The following is an 8,481-nucleotide window of genomic DNA, read 5'->3' as shown; positions in this document are numbered from 1 at the left end:
GGCAGACGGGTCCTCGCCCCACCTTGGTTCGGGAATATTTGTGATCCTCGAAGAGCACAGCATCGCGCACAGATCCACTTGCTTACAAGCTCTAAAAATAAGCCCACCGCCCCGCTCGCTGCCCTCCCCTGTGAATTGCGAGCATGGTTCGGCTGCAGGAGCGACGGGGGGACGCGGGAGCCCTTGGCTAAGCGGAGGAATCCTGAAATGACCGCCCACCTTCAGGACAAACTACAAAGCCTTTCTTCAGAGAAGCCAGTGAAATCCCTTGTGGGTTACAAGAGACGAGGCGGCAGAGCCACCCGAAGCCCATCCACTTTGCCCTCCTCCCCTCCGGGGGTGGCTTGGAACCCTTGCGGCGGCTTTGTGCATCTGGGATGGGGGTGTCCCCGTGTGGGACAAGGATGTCCCCATTTGGGATGAGGGTTTCCCCATCTGGGATGAGAATTTCCCCATCTGGGATGGGGATGTCCCCATCTGGGACAAGGATGCCCCCGTTTAGGATGAGGATGCCCCCATTTAGGATGAGGATGCCCCCATTTTGGATGAGGATGTCCCCCTCTTGGATGGGGACGTCCCCATCTTGGACGGGGATGTCCCCATCTGGGACATGGATGTCCCCCTCTGGGACAGGGATATCCCCATTTGGGATGAGGATTTCCCCATTTGGGATGAGGACGTCCCCATCTGTGATGGGGACGACCCACGTGGTGCTCGGGGCACCCCCGTTTTCTCACCATCTTTCCATCCCCGCCAGCAGCTCAGTGCCTCTGGGTGGTGCAGGCTTGCCCTGACCGTTCAGATTTATCGAGTGTCCCATCTCAGCATCTCCTCGTTTCACCTCTCCTCTCATTTCCAGCTCCTGGATTTTGCTAGCAACGCTCCTCTATTTTCTTGCCCGACCTCGTTAACGAGACTAAAGGGCTTGGGGCAAGCAGCGGGCTCCTTCCAGCCCCCCAGCACCTCGCCCAGGGCAGACGTGAAAAGCACGCTTGTAGCATTGGTCTGAAAGTGCTGAGAAAAATGGGGACACGAAGCCCAAGTCAATGAAGGCATTTTGTGTCTCCGCTGCGAGAGCAGCTGCTGAATGCAGGACTGTCGATCCTGGCTGAAACTTTCGGGAGGGTTCAGCCGTGTCCTAAGTGCAGACCCAGGAAATAAAGGCCGGTCTTGTCAGGAGCAAGGTGCTGTGTTACGTCTCTGTTGCATCTAATAAAGAATACATTCACCCCTTGGCAAAACCCAGGCTCTTTATCTTAATCTGTGACTGAATCTGGCTGACAGGTTGATACTGCCAACACCAATCCATCTGCGATCATGAATCAGGCTCCAAAAAATACGGGATTGGCTTGCGAATAATAAAACCTGGCTCCTTTTTATTTGCCTTCTGGTTCCCGAGCCTTTAGGTCAAATTCACTTCATGTTTTCTGGGCGAGCAGGAAGACGAGAGGATTTTTTTATTTTTTGTTTTTTCCTTCTCCCCAAATGAAAACCGAGCTTCTCCTACAAACTACTGAACAAACAGCGTGGGCTCCAACAACATCCCCCGCCTCGCGAGCCTCGTGGCAGGAGCGTGAGCTGGCCGGGCTGCGGGCCGCGGGAGCTGGCTGCTCTCCCTTCTTTTTCCCTGGAAGTTTGCAGCCCGGCCCCGTGGGCCAGGAGGAAGGCGAGGGCTGGCAGCGGCCGGCGGCGGGGCTGGAAACCTGCGGGACGTGGAGCGTCACAGCCCGGCCCGAAGAAATCCGGCTGCCAAAAAGCAGGAGCGAGCCCGGCAGCGGGGATGGAGGAGGTAAAACGTGTCGCTTCTGCTGCCTGGGCATGGGGGCTGCTCCTCACGTGGAGCCCAGGCACAAATCCTGACCGTCGGTCATCCCGCAGCACCGCCGTGGCCCCGTTGCAGCCCCACAGCAGCCCCCACGCTGCTCCTCCACCAGGTGCAGCGCCCGAGCTGGCTCCAGCAGGGAAAAGTCACCTCCACGCGTGGATTCGGCTGGGTTTTTACATGGGGTGTTGCACGAGACCCTGAGCAAATCCATCCCAGCATCGCCTGAGAAAATATAGAGATCGGATAAGGGGGTTTAAACCGAAAGTGGGGAGGCTTCGGGGAGGCGTTGGGAAGAAATTCTTCCCTCTGAGGGCGCTGAGGCCCTGGCCCAGGCTGCCCAGAGGAGCTGGGGGTGCCCCAGCCCTGGCAGTGCCCAAGGCCAGGCTGGGAGGGGCTGGTGTCAACCTGGGCAGAGTGGGTTGGAATTAGACCATTTTTAGGATCCCTTCCAACCCAAACCTTTTGGGGGTTCTGTGAGTCTATGAACTGCAACCGGAGTGAAGCTGACACCCAAACCCTGCACAAAGCAGAGGTGGGATCCCTGTTGTAGCTCCAGTCTTCATTCGACCCCGTTGATGATCAGTCACCGCACACTTTATTTTTGGCTCACATTTGGTACCTTCAGAGGAGAAGTTGACGCATCCAACATGCTACAAGTCCACGTCAGTCACCTACAGCAGCAGAGACGGAGCCCTTCCATCCGGGCAGGATGGGCAGGACGCCTCTCTGCCATACTCCACTGGTAGGGCTAAAGCGAGCAAAATCCAACTTCCCAAAACCCCCTTGGTGCCACAGAGTGACACAGGGCATCTGAAAGGGGGGGAGGCGATCCTACAGCACCTGCTCCCCATCCGTGTTCCCAGAGAGCCGGCTTCCAGGGAAACCACGTTCACCACGTCCCCAGAACAACAGCGTCAGCAGCAGAAAGCCAAGGTCACCACGGCAGGAGCACCACGAGGGTCCCAAAAAGAGGAAAGCAAGAGAGGGAAAGGCCAGACCTCAACACGATGGTGGGAAGGTGCTGGTGTGTCCTGGGATGATGTCTGGCACCGTCTGGACATCTGCATCCAGTTAATGGGGGACAACCCGTCCTGTGCCTGGAGCCTCGTGGGCAGCCAGCGTCTCCTCTCCTCGCCTGGGGATTCAGATGTTTGTCCATCCGTGCCTCTTCCTGCTTCTCCAGCAGGGAGCAGCTATTAATTCCCCTCCAAATCCAAGAGTGGCCACCACGGAGAAGCCTCCACCTCAACCTGTCCTGCTCGACAGCCCTGGAGGCACACAAGCCATCAGGGGGTAGAGAGGGACGCTCGGGTAACTGGGGCGGGTGGTGTGGGTGGCTCTGTTCCCCACTGCTCCATCTGGGCACCCCAGGCAGAGCACTGGATGAGGAGGAAAACCATTTTTCTCAGAGGTGCAGAGCAAATCCGTCCTTCCCATGTGAATCGCCAGGAGCCACATCCGCTGCTGGCTCTGCAGCTCCCGTCTGAATGTGGAGAGGAGCCCTGGCATGGACCCTTCGGGCCGAGCCTTGACCCGGTTTTGTGCTGCCACCTCTTGTCCTGGCTGCTGGTGAGCTGCCCTTGCTCGGGGCGAGTTCCTCACACAGCTCTTGTACCCCTCCTTCCTGCCCCATCCCCGAGCATCCAAGCGGAGAGGGTTGGCTTTGACCTCAAACACTCGGCAAGCGGCGAATGCTCGCTCTGCCTTGAAACCCCGCAGCCCCTCGAGCTCTGCAGCCTGCAGAGGACATCGCCCTTCCTCTCCTCCTTCACCTTCCGGGGAAAAGGAGGAGCAGCCTTTGCGTTTATCACCCTACAGCGATCCCACAGCTGTGGGAGAGGATACATGCAGCCCAGGGAGCTGGAGGTAAGGCCGTTTGTTACGGCTCCTTGAACACAAATTGCGTCCCCGAGGGCTTTGCAGATACACAACAGGGTCCGGTCAAACCCCGCGAGAGCACGGGGTTGCCAGCATTTGGGAACATTTCTTCCCTGTGCAAACAGCCACAACTACCGTAGGCAAAGCAAATTTGAGCAGGAATCGGAGCGCTGGAGGATTTTTAAGAGCTCTAAATCCGCACCTTTGAGGGTTTGAGGCAGCCACTGACTGATGAGACTCAGAAAGAGAATTTACCCATGGAGCCGTGTGACCTGGAATGGGAAATTCGGTAATTTTGGGTCATCTCAGTGTGCTGGCAGGCACAAGACCAACACCCGGCAAGTCGTCTGGGTGAACTGCTGACAGAGAGCACGGTGACTCAGGGCAGAGGTTTCCCTCCAGGGATGGAGACCAGCGACCAAGAGAAGGTGGAGAAGGGGTGAGAGATGCGAGGAGGAGCCCCGGTGGAAGAGGAGCCCCAGGAGAGGTGAGAAGCAAAGAACTGGTCCTTGGCAGGCTGGGCAAGGCAGAGGTTTTGGCTTGGGGTGGCGGGACGCACGGCTGGAGCCTTGCACGGGCTTAGGATACCCTCTGCAGGCCAGCCCTGAGCTCCGCACGTTCCAGTCACGGCGCTGTGGTCAGAAGACGAGCAGAAAACTCAGAAACCAAGTCCCGTCGAGGCCGAGTTGGATGTGCAGGAGCAAATCTGGGAGTGAGCCCCTTCCAAACCCCACCTGCTGCCCCTGGGAGCTCTGCAGAGAGCTAAGGCTCTGCAGGGTGGCTCAGTGGGGAAGCATCGTCTCTTCCTGCATCTTCTGCTCCTTCCAGGACAGGCTGCTCCACGAGGAGTTACTCCCGCGGGAGGAACACACCTTGTCTGGCTCCATCCAGCAGAGACAGCTTCTGGACGAAGTCCAGTCCCAGCACCAACCCGACGCCCCCTTCGTGTTGTCATTTGGCTTTACAAGGCCACGAAGACTCTGTCGTTCCCTGGCAATGAGCTTCGTTGCGGTGTTTTGTGGATCCCCTTGGGTCTTTCAAGCGGTGCAAGGCTCCACCTCCAGCTCTGCAGCCACACGTTCTCTGCTGCCTGCCCAACGCTCAGGTGAGCAGAGGGCCTTCACCAGGGGCTTGAATTAACGCTAAAAAGACAAATAGTTTTAGTGCCACGGTAAATAGATGAAAAGAAGCAGAAGAGAAACACAAGAGATTTCCATAGCAACTAGCACCAAGGCTCGGATTTTCTCCGATTCCCCTCCCCTGCACGCAGACAATTCAGGGGTGCTGCCGCGACCGCTGGCCCGGCTGGGCGCGGGGCTCCTCAAGGAGCTGCAGTGAGCACGCGATGGGGCTGGGCTCACGGAAATCCTCTGCTCCTTCACCAGCAGAAGCACCGAGTTCCTTTGGAAAGGGATGCTGAAAGCAAGACTTGCTTAAAAATCAAAAAAAAAAAAAAAAAATCTTCTAGCTGATTCAAGCCCCCGAAAGCAGACGCACGCGGTGCCAAGTCACGCTCCCAGGGCGCTGAGCACAGTCGCCATCAGGGTGACACCCAGCCCCAGCACTACTAAAATCTGTGCTTCAGGCAATACCCAAAGCAGCCAGAGCTCTGTTCAGCAAAATGAAGCCACACGCGGCCTTGATGCGGCTTGGGACTTCCCAGAAAACAAATAAATAAATGTCACCCTGGCCAAGCTGAAGGCTGAGAAAGAAGTTCTCACACACCTGAAGATGGACGTGGTAGAAAACAGGGTTGGGGATGTTTTGGTACCAGGATTTTAGAAGGATTATAAAGTAATATCATTACGTAATAGAGACAAAGACTTGTTCAGACAGGACGGCAGGCAGGAGGAGACATCCCAGGGGAACTGGACAAATCGCAGACATAAATTTCAGCAAGAGAAATTGAGGTCAAAGAGTGAGATAGGAAAAGATTGGGACAGAAAATCTGGGAAGGTATCCGGGTCCCCATTGCTGGAGATCTTTGAGACGAGGCTGAACGTGTCTGTCCCGCTCAGCACACAGCCCTGCAAGAAAAAGTCCTCCAAGAGGATGCCCCAAGAAAACTGATGAGTGTTGTGGGCTGGTGGGCGCTGTGAGCCACAAGGATGTCCTGAAGCCACAAACGTCCCTGTGTGAACGGGCGCCTCTCCCGCTAGCGGCACCGCCTCAGCCGTGTAGAGGTCCCTGGAGGCTCTGCTGCCCAAAACCTGAGAGCTCTGCCCAGCTGCAGGTAAACGAGCTCCAACTGCGTAGCAGTTGATGAGGAGCTGCTGGAGGCATTAAAGGATGGAGAGGACCAGAGAGAGATGGTGGACGCGGTGACCTGACACCAGGAGAGAACAAATCTCCACAGGTACAAGTCCATGGGAGCCGATGCCATGCGTCCCGGGGTCCTGAGGGGACTGGCTGATGGAGTTGCCAAGCCTCTCTCCGTGGCATTTGAAAAGTTCTGGCAATCAGGGAAAGTCCCTGGTGACTGGAAGAAGGGAAACATCACTCCCATTTTTGAAAAGGGTAGAAAGGAGGACCTGGGGAACTACAGACCAGTGACCTCTGTGCCTGACAAGATCATGGAACAAATTCTCCTGGAAGCAATGTCAAGGCGCTTGCAAGACAATGATATGAGACAGCCAGCACGGCTTCACCAAGGGCAAATCGTGCCTGACCAGTCTGGTGGCCTTCTACAATGGAGTGACTGCATCAGTTGGCAAGGGAAGACCGACCAATGTCATCTACTTGGACGTCTGTAAGGCCTTTGACAAGGTCCCACATGACATCCTGGTCTCCAAATTGGAGGGATTTGGATTCGATGGGTGGACCATTCAGTGGATAAGGAGTTGGCTTGAAGGTCTCACCCAGAGAGTGGTGGTCGATGGCTCCATGTCCAGGTGAAGGCCGGTGACAAATGGTGTCCCTCAGGGGTCTGTCCTGGGACCAGTGCTGTTTAATGTTTTTATCAATGACATAGACGATGGGATTGAGTGCACCCTCAGCAAGTTTTCAGGTGACACCAAGCTGAGTGGTGTAGTTGATACACCAGAAGGAAGGGATGCCATCCAGAGGGACCTGGACAGGCTGGAGAAGTGGGCCTACGTGAACCTCATGAGGTTCAACAAGGCCAAGTGCAAGGTGCTGCACCTGGGTCAGGCCAATCCCAGACATGAGCACAGACTGGGAGAGGAACTCACTGAGAGCAGCCCTGCAGAGAAGGACTTGGGGGTTCTGGGGGATGAAAAGCTTGACACGAGCCAGCAGTGGGTGCCTGCAGCCCAGAAGGGCAACTGCGTCCTGGGCTGCATCACCAGAGGGGTGGCAGCAGGGGAGGGAGGGGATTGTGCCCCTCTGCTCTGCCCTCCTGTGGCCCCGCTTGGAGTGCTGCTTCCAGGTCTGAGGCCCCCAGCACAAGAAGGGTGTGGGGCTGTGAGAGTGGGTCCAGAGGAGGGCCACGGAGATGGTAAGAGGGCTGGAGCACCGCTCCTATGGAGAAAGGCTGAGAGAGCTGGGGATGTTCAGCCTGGAGAAGAGAGGGCTCCAGGTGGACCTCACGGCAACCTTTCAGTACTTAAAGGGGACTTATAAAAAAGATGGAGAGCGAGTCTTCGGTCGATCAGATAATGACAGGGCAAGGGGGAATGTCCTTAAACTAAAAGAGGGGAGACTTAGATTAGAGGTTAGGAGGAAGTTCTTCACTCAGAGGGTGGTGAGGCACTGGAACAGCTTGCCCAGAGAAGCTGTGGATGACCCATCCCTGGAGGTGTTCAAGACCAGTTTGGACGAGACCCTGAGCAACCTGATCTAGTGGGTGGCATCGCTGCCAATGGCAGGGGGTTGGAACTGGATGATCTTTGAGGTCCCTTCCAACCCAAGCCATTCTATGATTTTCTGAAGTCTCTATTATAAATATCTTCCCCTCATTCCCAGGGCACACAAGAACGTGACAAAGCCCAGGTGGATCCATGTCCCCCTCCCCTAGGCCAGCAGAAGAAGCAGCTGCTCCTGCTCCCTCTGCACATTGTAACACCCCAACCTCAGCCCCCTCGGCTGGGGTGGGAAAGGGCAAGCTCACAGCAGGGGAAGTTTCAGGGTAATGGGAACTTCAGGGATGGTTTATCCCCCTTTTTCTTCCCTGCTAACTCTTAGAATTGATTAATCTTCCTTTGAAAACCTTGGGATGTTATTGCTGGACGGACTCTCCATCAGATGAGTAACCCAAACACCAGAGCACTGACTTGCCCGAGCCTCCTTGCACCCATGATTTATGGAGAGGACAGAGCTGTGCACCTGATATTTAACATCCAGACAAGCCAGGGTCTGACCTCACAAGCCTGCATGTGGCCTCGTTCATGGCCATATCCAAAATATTTGGGGGAAATTATCTGTGGCCTCAGTAACCCCAAAACCGTGCCCGGGGACGGGATGGAGCCAGTTGCTCAAGGCCAGAACTGTGGCAAGGACCTTTCTAACAATCCCTTTGGGACATATCCTGTTTCCCCCCTCAGGTTCCCGACATGGGGAAGGGGAGGGACGGGAGGGAAAGCCAGGGGTGCAACGCATCCCCCTGCCCTGGGACCTGATCCCCAGAGCAGGGCACTTAATTCAGGGAGCAGTTAATTCAGGGTAGCTGCCACTCTGGACTCCTCCGTTACTCGCCCGAGGCAGGAGGGAGGGGTGTGGGTTAACGTGGCCAGCAGGAACATTGAATTACAGGAGATTTATGCCTGACAATGGAAAAAAACTTTCTGGTGACAGGGATAGGCTCCGGCAGCCGCCCTGGG

The sequence above is a fragment of the Cygnus olor genome, chromosome 1 (genome assembly GCF_009769625.2).
Source record: "Cygnus olor isolate bCygOlo1 chromosome 1, bCygOlo1.pri.v2, whole genome shotgun sequence".
NCBI classification, from domain to species: Eukaryota; Metazoa; Chordata; class Aves; order Anseriformes; family Anatidae; genus Cygnus; species Cygnus olor.
Note: the sequence above shows the minus strand (reverse complement) of the source record.